Here is a 13653-nt window from a genome sequence, read left to right as displayed (position 1 = left end):
ATGAGAGTCTTTTCCATGATGGATTTTTCTGCATTCTGATAAATGGTGTTCAGAAACTCCATCAAGTTAATACCATCATTCATCGTAATGTATGCTCTATATATCGCATGCTTTAAGGGAGAGCCATATTTCATAAAATTTGGATCGAGAATATCTTTTTTCACGTTCCTGGTTACGTCACTTCCGGAAGACTTAAGAGCGATTTTGAGGCTGACCATGCAACTGTAAATTTCTGTTTCAAAGTCATATAGTTTTTCCCTTGTTTCATCTTCGTTTTTCTTTACAGCGAGTGTACCGTTTATTCGTAATTGTTTGACGTATAAACCAAACACAGACAATAGATGGTAGTGTGACTTGAATGCTTCATTCGGCTGAAAATGAATGAAACGTTTAAGATAGAGAACGTCAAGCAAAATTGAAACAGAAATGCGTATCAAATACTTTCAGCTCATGAAAATGAAACGAACAAAGTTTTGAAACTTGTTGAAAGGTTGCAGAAAATATTTCCTTTCCATGTTTGCTTTCTACAAACGAAATACTGTATTCTGGATTGTGGATGCATTATAAATAAAGACTACTAAGCTCATTGATTGTTAACATATCATTTTTCCTGTTGAAACTACTTTAATTCGATATTTGGAGCGGCTTCTGAAACCAAAACAATATTTCTACATTTATTAATTCATAAGATGTTTGATACATGTTCAAATTGAAACGTGATATATGTTTGGAAGTTATATAAAATACTTGAGAAGAATGTAATCGTTATCTACTTTGCTAATTGCTACTCCATCTATAATCATATCCGTTATATTCATCCAATTACGTCCATCTAAATATTTTTTCGCCGTGCCATCTGAAATTTGATATTGTTCCTTCAACTGCAAAGATAAATGTAACATCGTTTTATTAGATAGATGCAATAACGCAATTTTATCTTGTGGCGATGGTAGTAGTAACATAATTTTGATTTAGTATGAATATAATAATTTTACATCTACAATTTTGTAATTTCTAAAAAATATGACAGGTGTTGACTGATACCTGTATCAGTTGGTGTCCGTATTTACAAAGAAATTTATAAATAATAAGTCAAAATATTGATAAATCAAATCCTTAAGAAACGTTCGAGCATGAATTAAATCTACGTACAAAGTCCTTAAATAACTCAGCATCGTGTTTCAATCCCCTTGTTCTGGTTTTTAAGTCTGCCATGCTTTCTTTCAATGATCTTAACATTCTACATTCTTCTCTGTTACTGGTAAAATTGGGACCATCGAAAAGCCCTTCAGTTGCTGATCGTTCATTCAATTTCAGATGGGCAGATGAAACCAAATACACTGTAAGCAGTCTAAGGAATACCTGCGTTGATATAATACCTGAAATATGTATATATATATATATATAAGATGTTTCACTTAATACCACTATGTCAAAATATGTCGGTCCAACAATATAGTAAGATCTATTTAATTGTCTTACAAAAATAATGTAAAAATAAACCAAACCTACTACGGCAAAACAGAACCTAAGACTTATTGAGCCAGGCTGAAAATTATTTAGTAAGTTATCATAGCTAAGTTATTTAACTTTGCTATGAGGCAAATTATACTTTTGTACTTACTTAGAACAGTTGCAGTCATTATGACAGGCTTATATTTAAATAATCGTAAATACCGACTACTAAAGTAGGTATCACTTAATAAAACGAACAAAAAATATGTCTTCCGTTTTAAAAGAATTGATATAATATGTTTATTGTGTGCCAAAACAATTTATTCTGATGTTGTTACAATATAACGTTTGTCTTTTATATTGCTGTTAAGAAAAATACCGAAATAAGTGTTTCGGAAATGATGAACTTCTGCTTTCCACACGCTTTGCCAAATGGCCCTTTATATTACGCATGAACAATTATGCGGTTTAGTTGAAAGCTTGCTTCCGCCCTCAAAGGATTCTGGATTTTCCGTTTTCATGCATTTTTTTTTATATAAATGAATTACGGATACATTTGTATGACTCCTGACAAGTGTATTATCCATATGAATGAAATATCTAAATTGAATGTATGAATGACCTACAATATGCACGTCATGGAAAATGGTATATGTACATTTCTATTGTTACCAATGCATATGAATATAGCTCATGAAATGCAGGAGCCTCAGTGGCCGAGAGGTTAAGGTAGCTGACTTCATATGGCCTATAATTGGGTCGGTGCAACGTTAAACCCAACAAAATAAATAAATATGAAATGCAGTTAATAACCCGTTAGAAAGATATTAAAAACAGACATACTTCTTTAACATGATTCTGTGAGCAATATTTACAATGAATGAATTGGGATAGAACTGAAAAATGTATTGCATGCAATAATTGAAAGCGATTCGTTTAAAAATCGATGGTTCTAAACTTCCGGCGGACGAATATTAAGAATTTTCAAAACAAAATGCTACTCTAAAATGTGTTGTTTTATTGCTCTTTCAATACAAAACAGAGTAAGACGCTGTATATATGGTGAAATATCTAGAGAGCTATTTATGAAAGGAAAAGAAATTAGGCACAACATGTCATGAAATTAACTCCTCAAGGAGAAAGGGCAATGGATTGTCCTACAGAACACGGAGACGCACAGCTGAAAAATGGAATTAAAACAGCTTTGAAATACAATAATACAATCTATACAGCTATATTCCTATATTTTTCTTACCTAGTAAGAAACGTTGATACTTGCTTCGACATCTAAACATGTTATGCCATGATTGTCAATGTTGATCTTATTAAACGAGATAGCCATGATGGCCCTAGATCGCTCAGCTGAGAATCACAGCTTTCTTCAACAGTTTCGGGAGTGTGTCACGAAAGGGAAATATCTGTGAAAATATTTTTCAATAGGGCTGGATTTTTTTTAATTTTCCAGTAAACAAAGTAAGTATTGGTTTGGTAATGTGTGTTGGTGAAGACACGTGATTCCAGGAGAAAATATCAAGAAATAGTAAAACTATCTTAGTGTAATGAGGAGGTGGAGGTACTGACGGATAGTAAGAGACAACATCAATGAAAGCATGAAACTTAAAAGTGAAAATAAATGGCGGGGGTTATGGAGGGGTAATGTGGGTTGGAGCTTGAAGGAGGTCGCTTAGTGAACATTTCTATGACATTAGCTTGAATTTGGCCAGCAGTTCCATAGAAGATTTTTAAACCTTCTCATGTTGTCACATAGAGACACCTAGCTCCACCTCGAGGCAGGCATTTTTTAACAAATTATAACGGCTTGAACGGATTTCGTAGAGGAATACATACCGAACATTGTTTTTAGATTCAGAGGAGAATATTACAGTGAAAAGCAGCCAGCCTCTAGCTGTCATGTGTTTAACAAAACATAATAACTTGAAATAATTTGGTAAAGTTCAATCACTTTATAATATTCTCTAAGTTTGCAATGTAGCCGTACAGGGAAAACTAGCCTCGCCAATTAGCGGCAATGTTTTTAATACAACATAATGATTTGAAAGAATTTGGTAGAGGTTCAACCACTGAACTTTTCTGTACGGATATATAAGATAATAGGAAAGGGTAGATTTCTTGGAAGCACAGAGTAGAGACCGTACCATAGCTCTTCACATACTTTGATTTTTCAAACTAAAGTGATTTTTACAAGTGCACCGGTTACGATAAAAATGTAAACAACGGACTCTGTCTATGAAACTTTGAAATGAATGAATGACAGTCGATCTTAGTCATAATACTGATTGGCAGTGAATGATAATGACTCCATGTGTTGCAGAAAGGTATTTAGTTTGTAACTGTAATTTCCCATTAATTGAAATCCTCACAAAACTGGTAAAATAATTACTTATATTTGGACAAAACTCACCGTCTTTGCGGTTCGGCGGCTGCAATAAGGGCAAATATAAAAGATTCAGTGTAAGTAATATTTCACTGGTACTACCAGTTAGTAAGTTCATACTCTGAACAACACGTCAGAGAAATTTGGGCAGATTTGACCGATTATGACGTTGGCAGCATTAGATTATATTTTTTTTTTACACACAAATTGCCGTTAGGTAACAAAGCGAATACGCCGATAATCCGGAGTTCACCGATTATTGTTCCAGTTCACGCAATGTAATCCAGCAATTAAACTGCATAGCTATTAGCTACTGCTGCTACAGGGAAGTGGTAGAGTGCCTGCCTTAGGTGTGAGAGGTCCTGGGTTCGAGTCCCAGTTATAGCTTAACTATTTAGATTCTGCTAAAGCATAGTTTTGCTGTTAATAGACTGTTCCAGATGTTCTAAATTTTTAGCACACAGTATCATGGATCAGTATTTAGCAATCCAGATCAAAGTTGAATGTTAAATCAAATGCACCCAATTAGAAAATATTGGCTATATTATGTCCCTTTGCTGTTTATGCTCTCCATGTTCAAGAAGAGTTACATTTCCTTGATCACAAAATTTTCGTTAACATGAAAATATTAAATGCTCATAACTCCGCACTTCTGGTTAAAATATTGTCTAATTTCTGTTTTTGAGAAATATATGGACATTTGTTTTCATTTCAAAGCTTTTTAACTTCAAACCTATGATTTGAAAAACTTAGGTACTATCTCTACACAGAGCACTAAAATCACAAGCTCAGAGCCACACATATGCAAAAACAGACACACACACAAAAGAAGCTGTACCGGAAAAATACTCCAGACGGGTTGCTTAAAATATCTAACAAGTACATTTAAATTTTATGCAAAGTATAGACAGAGGGAGAGGAAGGGGTAAGGGGTAGAAAGGGGATGGGGGAGGAGGTTGAAGGGGGAAATAGAACAAGGATGAATATACAAAGGGAATGCTACATTCCTTAATCACAGTTTAACTACAACGTAAACCACAATAGCGCAGACATCCAAACACACACACATCCACATCAAACTAACTAACAGATAAACAGACAAGTAAGATACAACAACATTATTATAATTGTAATAATACAAGAATTTGAAAACGGGGACCTGAATATGATTGACGTTCCAATATTTTTAAACTCATTAAAATCAAGCTGGATTAAAAGAATAATAAGTGACTCAGATAATGGCTTGTACATGTGGAAGGAAATAATAAAGAAAAACATGCAACATTTAGGAGGAATATCTTTATTCAAATGCAATATAAATACATAAAACATATTAAAACTCAAGCTAAAAAACAAATTCATAAATGATATATTAGTTGCATGGAGTAAAATAAATCTTATTGAAAATCCTCAAAACATATTAGAACAAATTGTTTGGCAAAATTAAATTCATATGTAAAGAATAATAACTCTTCCGCTATGGAAAAGTAAAAGCATAAATCGTATTAAAGACATTTATAAAGGGGCACAAATAATTTCAAAACTTTCAATCAGTTATAAATAGCAAACAACATTCCTAAAAACGAGTTCTTAAACTATCATTAACTTATTTCATCATCAATCCCATGGAGACGAAAGTCAAAAAACAAAACATTTCTATAATGTCTGACAAAATAAATATGTATGAAATTCTAGAAAAAAACTGAGTCATACCTTTTAAACAATAAATTAACGCAAATACAGAAACAGAAAAGTCGAATAATTCAAAATGTAAAACCAAAGTCCCAATTAAAATGGGAGAAGGTTAAAATTCTAGTCTCTGTGACTTTTGTAATATGGAAATAAAAACTGTCCAACAGATTAAAAATCGAAAAGTATAGGACTTTTCAAAACGCTTCTCTTGATAGTTTATAAATGATTGGAGAAATTTCATATCAGTGTTAAATATGTAATATGTACAAACGCTGTTTACTACCAAAGCCGTTACTTTTTAGCTCACCTGAGCACAAAGTGCTCAGGGTGAGGTATTGTGATCGCTCACCGTCCGGCGTCCGTCCGTCCGTTGTACGTCCGTCCACACTTTCCTTTAAACAACATCTCCTCCTAAACCAACAGGCCAATTTTGATGAAACTTCACAGGGATGTTCCTTGGATGGCCCCCTTTCAAATTTGTTCAAAGAATTGAATTCCATGCAGAACACTGGTTGCCATGGCAACCGAAAGGAAAAACTTTAAAAATCTTCTTCTCAAAAACCACAAGCCCTAGAGCTTAGATATTTGGTGTGAAGCATTGCCTAGTGGACCTCTACCAAATTTGTTCAAATCATGACCCCGGGATCAAAATTGACCCCGCCCCAGGGGTCACTTGATTTTACATAAGAAAATCTTAAAAAATCTTCTTCTCAAAAACCAGAAGCCTTAGAGCTTAGATATTTGACATGTAGCATTGCCTAGTAGACCTCTACTAAAGTTGTTCAAATCATGACCCCGGGATCAAAATTGACCCCGCCCCAGGGGTCACTTGATTTTACATAGGAAAATCTTCAAAAAAATTCTAAAAATAAACCAGAAGGCCTAGAGCTTAGATGGGTCACATGTAGCATTGCCTAGTGGACCTCTACAAAATGTGTTCAAATCATGGCCCCCGGGTCAAAATTGACCCCGCCCCAGGGGTCACTTGATTTTACATAGGAAAATATTAAAAAAATCTTCTTCTCAAAAACCAGAAGCCCTAGAGCTTAGGTATTTGACATGTAGCATTGCCTAGTAGACCTCTACTAAAGTTGTTCAAATTATGATCCGGGGGTCAAAATTGACCCCGCCCTAGGGGTCACTTGACTTTACATAGGAAAATCTTCAAAAGTTTTCTAAAAATAAACCAGAAGGCCTAGAGCTTAGATATTTCACATGTAGCATTACCTAGTGGACCTCTACAAAATTTGTTCATATCATGACCCCCTGGTCAAAATTGACCCCGCCCCAGGGGTCACTTGATTTTACACAGGAAAATCTTCAAAATTTTTCTAAAAATAAACTAGAAGGCCTAGAGACTAGATATTTGACATGTAGCATTGCCTAGTGGACCTCTACAAAATTTGTTCAAACCTTGTCCCCCGGGGTCAAAATTGACTCCGCCCTAGGGGTCACTTGATTTTACATAGGAAAATCTTTAAAAAAAAATTCTAAAAATAAACCAGAAGGCCTAGATCTTAGATATTTGACATGTAGCATTGCCTAGTAGACTTTTACAAAATTTATTCAAATCATGACCCCTGGGGTCAAATTGACCCTGCCCCATGGGGTTACTTGATTGTACATAGAAAAATCTTCAAAATTTTCAAAAAATAAACCAGAAGAGCTTAGATATTTGACATGTAGCATTGCCTAGTGGACCTCTACAAAAAGTTTTCAAATCTTGTTTTTAAAGTTACTTAAAGAAAATTTCATCTATATTTTCTCATAATTTTTTTTGATTGATTTCTGTTAATATGATCTTTTGACCTTGAAGACTTGTCCTTAAGTGCAATGATAACAGGTGAGCGATATAGGGCCATCATGGCCCTCTTGTTTTCTTTACATGTTTCCTTTTCATATTCTTCTTGTTATTTTCCCCCTTTTTTCTAGCTATAGTGCACTTAAAATTACAATATTGTATAAGTATGTGTATATGATGTATTGATGTATTTACGAAATAAACGGGCCTTAAACGTTGTTCCAAAGAAAAGATACAACAACACTGTAGGGCACCGCTTTAGACAAACAAGTACACAAACCCACACTTACAAGCAGGATAAAAAGTCGTGTACCGCCTTAGGATACCGGCAGCCAAAACAAAGGAGGTGGGGGTCACGAAAACTAACTCATAGTAAAAAGGGGAGGGGATGCAACTAACAAATGAGCGCAATTGCAAGGGGAAACGATGGGGGCGATAAGGGGAGTGAGGAGAAGGAGCGGAAAAACGCTAATGACAAAAAAGACAACACACGGAACACAAAATGCAAGACAGACAGGAAACCAGTTGAAAATTGGGGCACCGCCTTGGAACGGTCAGTATTCAGTAACATACATAAAGGAAACTGGGGGGGGGGGGGGGGGGGGGGGGGGGGGGGGGGTTAAACATGTTTCGGGCATGCCAGCCTCGCATTTACTCTTTTTATAACACATTAGATAACACAATATAAATAGAATCACCGCTGAGAAAGGCTCTAACATTAGCGAAAAATACCAGATCATATTAACTAAAAGATAAAATTAAGGTAAATCTAACATATAATTACACCAATGTACTCAACAACTTGTGATAAGTCAGAGCACCAAGAGCCTAACTTTTAAGGGCACGACTAAGAAAGCTGCAAGACAAATTCTACTCCCTCCGTCCGTTTTATGTAGGATTTAGGAGAAAAGCATCATGGAGTCCTACACTTTGTTAGTCATCGCACCATCAAATAGGAAATCGTAGCGATTAACTGTAAAGGGGACAATCACTAAACATGCACTATGCTTCACAATTCTCTCATCGTACCCTCTTTCGATAAACTTTTTAACACATTTTACAAATATCTGATTAAAATAAAGACGTTGTTTAATTTTCCAAATTTTAAAAACTACAATTCCACAGTATTCCGAGTGTGTTAATTTTAAAAGTTTATTTTCGGTTGGTATTATATTTTTCTAACAGTTCAGACGATCTGAAAGCTTTCCGTAACTTATCTAACGGTAATCCTGTTGTAAAATTTCTTGGTGATATGAAGATTTCTTTTTTTTTTATTTCTCAAAAATTGGTTACAGCATAATCATAGTATATAATATATGAAATAGTCATTAAGAAGGTGGTTATAAAATAAGTTATTTTGTACAATTAGCATAATACAAACTTTATTTGGATTACTTGTGTAAAACATCATAATTAAATCAATAGTATAGTACTTGTTGTGCTTAATAAAGGGAATTAACTCCTACAAGCATAACACACTAATCATAACACAGTTGCTCATATTTCTTACTTCTTATAACCTTAATAAAAATGACATGAAGATTTCTATCATTTATATCATCTACCTTTGAGCAAGCTCTTGCAAAATGAATAACTTGTGAAATATAGACACCGTATGAGGTTGCTCGAGGGACATCTCCATCACGGTGGGAGAAGTTGACAATTTCAAAATTAAAATCGTCCCTTTTTTCATATATTTTCATTTCTAGATTATCATTCACAACTGTTTAATTTAGACCCAACAATAACGCTTTAATTTCTGAAGTATTAGCCTTGTTAAGCTGTAACTCTTTTGGGTGAATGTGTTTCACCATTTCTGAAAAATATAGGTTGTCCATATTTAAAATATCATCAAGTTACCTCGAGGTTCCATTAAAAGCTTTAATAATTTCAAATTGTGTCTCAGTAGATAAACTAAGCATGAAATCTCGTTTATAACAGTATAAGAATAAATCAGCATTGAGTTGGGCGCAGTTGGCTCCCATTGGGATACCAATTATCTGTCTATATGTTTTATTGCCAAATTTGATAAAAATGTTATCTGATAGAAACCTTAGAGCTTCACAAACCTGATCACAACTCCACAGGTTGTATCCCTTAAATTTACTGCAGAAAAGAATGCTGTAGTTTCTTTGCATGCCAGATAATTAACGCTTTCTCTCGCAAATGTTTTCTGAATTAAAGGTACCAGTTTTTCTTTAATAAGAGTATGTGATAAATTAGTATAAAGAGTAGAAAAGTCATAAGTACTTATACTTGAACATTCGAAGGTTTTGTTTATTAGCTTTTTGATAACATTTCCAGAGTTCATGATGTACCAAAACAGATCAACACCTCGATTTCTCAAATAGCTTGGAACAATATTTCTGTACGTGGTAATTTATTGCAGTAAGACAAGAAGGCAAAAGAAGAGAAATGTTGTTTTTTTTATTTTGTTGTTGTTGTTTTTTTTTGTTTTTTTTTTTGTGGGGGGGGGGGGGGGGGGCGTTGTAGTGCATTAGGTTGAATTTGCAATGAATTGAGATTTATATGGAGTTTTGTTAAGTTTAGTGACCCAATAAAGAGTAGGAAGCTTCATCTGATTTCGTCAAGTGCGACATTGAAATTCATAAATTGTTTTATATGACTTTTTGCAATATTATTCTCGTCTTGTAGTGATAACTGGTAAGTTTTTGTATGTTTCAGTTCATTTTGTAATATTTCTGTGTGATAAAAGCGTCATATAATAATATAATTATTTGAAGCTTTGTCTGCAGGAGTTAAAACAAAATTCATGTGTACCATAGATAAAGCTTTCTTTAAACTTCGAAGTGAAAACTTGGGTTTAGGAGGTAATAAGGAAGTGTTTGATTCATAAAACGCTGTAGCACTCGGTCCATAGTCTGTTGCAATCTACACATTGATCGGAAAGCATACCATAACGTGGTTTTTGATGGGTTTTCATAAACTAAAATTCTAACAACTTTAATTATTTGTCGGTGCGACGTTAAACCAAACAAAATAGATAAATAAATTTATAACAAATGTTTATAATATCTTGAGGCAAAATGCTAATTTATGTTAGCATTGTAATAGCGTGCAAAGCCTGGCTTGGAATCACCAAGACAACTGCTTGTTCGCAGCAGACGGAATTAATATGATTGGAAGAAATGAAATGTATCCATTTAGTGTCAGTAGCAGTCCCTAAAACATCGCCCTATCAGGACTTTTGCAGTATCGTTTTCAAAGAAAATAAAACAAGAACAATAACAAGATATCTGCAGAAAAGTTGAAACAAAACAAATAAAATGTGCCTATTATTTAACTTTTTTTTCGAAACCATTTGTTCTAATAAAATGATTCTTAATAATTTGAATATCAAACCAATAACAAATAGTGTATTCGCTTAGAGCCATATTTTGGGTCCCGTGCGATTGGAAAAAAGATTAATGGCGACACATACCAATCTGTTCCGTAATGTCTGAAGTTCATTCTAAGCCATGTCGCCAGTGTGAATTCTTCGACTGGACCGAGTTATGACGTCATCAAAATGGCGTCCATTTTTTAAAATTAAATGTATCATCATCTTCAAATGATTGATAGTGTTGTTTGTTTTTGTTTCTGAAAGTGAAGTTTGTTGTAGATCACATCGTTCACATACATAACTATTAGCATTATGTTTTTTTAATAAAAGGAACGTCATTTTTAAAATATCAAAGAAATATTATGCCCAAATTTCATATTTGAATATATGAACAATTATCGCATATCATTTATGGAATTATAAAATAACCATGTTTGTGAGTATGAAAGGTGGTGTGTAAGGTTTAAATACTACATACTAATTAATGTGTAAATATATTACGCTACTAAAACTCTGGAAGTTTGTTTGAAACAAATGTTGTTATTTTACAGACATTTAATTGTGATTGCAGTATACACAGTTAGTTTATATATTTAGCCAAGGTAAAGATGTTTAATGGGGATTTTCTAGATTTAGATCAATATGCAATGATGAAATACTTATGTAAAATGTGAGCATAGTACATCTTTAAATGAACGTGAAATAAAGGAAAGACTTTGTTGAAGTTATTTCTTTGCTGCAACGTAATTAAATGTAAATCAAAAATAGAAACCTGTTCATAATTGTCCAATAATAATAATCTTGCATAGTTGAAAACAGTAATAATAGATTAGACAAACGTATAACCAAAAGCACAATCATCTCGCAGGGTTACTCACGACCCTTCAAAATTGTATAGTAATATACTGTAATATAACTCTACATGTATCTTTCTGAATGAGTGCACTATTTTCTTTCTAATGACCTCTTTTCTTGCTATTTAACACAGCGGACATAACTATAGAATAAAAGAGTATAACTATATCTAATTTATCTTTCACATTTATAAGTTACTTTCTACTTTTCGTTGTTGTTGGTGTGACATTTATGTCTACGCTATTGACCAATTCAAACTGTTGTGTCGTCGCCAAACCCTTTAACCATGAAATATCACTCTTCCGTAAAATATACACAGCATTCAGTGAAAACTGACATGATGTCTGTGAAGCATTTACAATCATTTCAGAAATGTTTAAGCCGCTGTATAAAACACATCAATAAATTTGCTTCTAACATTTTCTTGACAATGTTTTAACATATGTTCGTTAATATCTTCTCTATTGTTTTATACCTGTAAATATGTATTAAAATGTCTGATCACCACAACACTAAGCTCTAGTAGCACAACTTTGCACGATATGGAAACTATGTACGGGTATGATATATTAAACATACGGAGGTAAAAAGTGCCCTAGCGCTTATGCAACAGTCTTTTCTACCATTCTAGAAGGCATTTAATATGATGATCGCGATTTCTCTGACAAAGAGTGACTTTGCATCTTGGTAAAGATATTGTGATAGAGCCGCGTCAGTAGGGACACACTGGATCGCGCTAAAATCAGATACGAAACGATTATTGTTGCAAAAGCAATAGAGTCAAATATGACCGAAAATAAACAAACGTCCCTAGTACTAGCTAGAAGTGTTATAATGATTCTTTAAGGAAACAAGAGCACCGCAATGCGGAGCAATATACGCCCGAAGGTATTACATGTGACCCATAAGTGTGACCTAGACCTTGAAGCCAGCCATCCGAAATATGCACGCTGCATGTCGTCTCGATGTGGTGAACATTTGTGCCAAGTGTCTGTAAAATCCTTAAAGCAGTTCAAGAGTTACAGAGCGGACAAGAAACAAGAGTCATATTTGTGAACATTTGTGTCAATTTCTTCGAAATCATCCAAGGGGTTCAAGAGTTACAGAGCGGACACGGAATTGCTTACGGACAGATGGACAGCAGCGTCATAATATTATACACTCCCTTCGGGCGAAAAAAAAGATTGTTTGTTTTCTGTCAAGACAGGCAATAGCAAATATTAGTTGTTGAAAGAGGCCAATGCTCTGTGGGTGAAAATTACAAACGGCGATCAAAAAGTTTTATAATATTTCAAATACGTCTAAATCCGGCAATAAACACAAAATATGCCAAACTATTGTCGATGAAACGAATACATACTAAGGATTAGCAAATCAGTTTTTGGACGGAAAGGTTAACAAGAACTTTCCTTTACAGCTAAATTCTTTAGGGAAAAATGATACTCATCCTCAGGCTGGTTCTCAGTTACTGCTGATAATCAAGATCTTATTTGGAAGCCCATACCTATTACATTGCATGTTATCTACGTTGATTGATTCTTGGACCTTCCGCGGAAAGCAAGAATGTCAATTTGATAATGTCAAGGACAGTCACGTTCCCTACCCGTCACAGAATCTTATGTGCTCGACTCTTACATGTACGCATACATCCATAAACCTACTGCAACTTTTCGTGGTTATAACTAATAACATTTAACATTTACAGGTTGCAGCCGGTGTATTATACATTAAACATCAAGAAGTATAGAACTAAAATACTTCTTACACGGGTTATATATTTATGTAGACTACTCTTTAGCCCATTAGAATCAGTTAGCTAATAATAACCGTTCTCTAAATAGGTTGTCTATCTTCCAAGACACTTTGTGAATGGTCGCCATATGTTCTTTGCTGTTGACAATTGTAACTTCAAGAAAGACACTTTTGATAGTAAAATGTCTGACGTAGAACCGTTTTGAAAATTCTCCAAAATGTTATAAAATGTTGTGCCAGCCCTTGACAATTGACAAAATTTTCACAGAACTTTCAGGGGTTCTCAGAATGCCAGACGATGGCAAATGTTTCATCACACAATCTTGACACCATTCATGAAAAGTTTCCTTCTCACAAACT

This window comes from Mercenaria mercenaria, chromosome 8 (genome assembly GCF_021730395.1).
Source record: "Mercenaria mercenaria strain notata chromosome 8, MADL_Memer_1, whole genome shotgun sequence".
In the NCBI taxonomy this organism is placed as follows: Eukaryota; Metazoa; Mollusca; class Bivalvia; order Venerida; family Veneridae; genus Mercenaria; species Mercenaria mercenaria.
Note: the sequence above shows the minus strand (reverse complement) of the source record.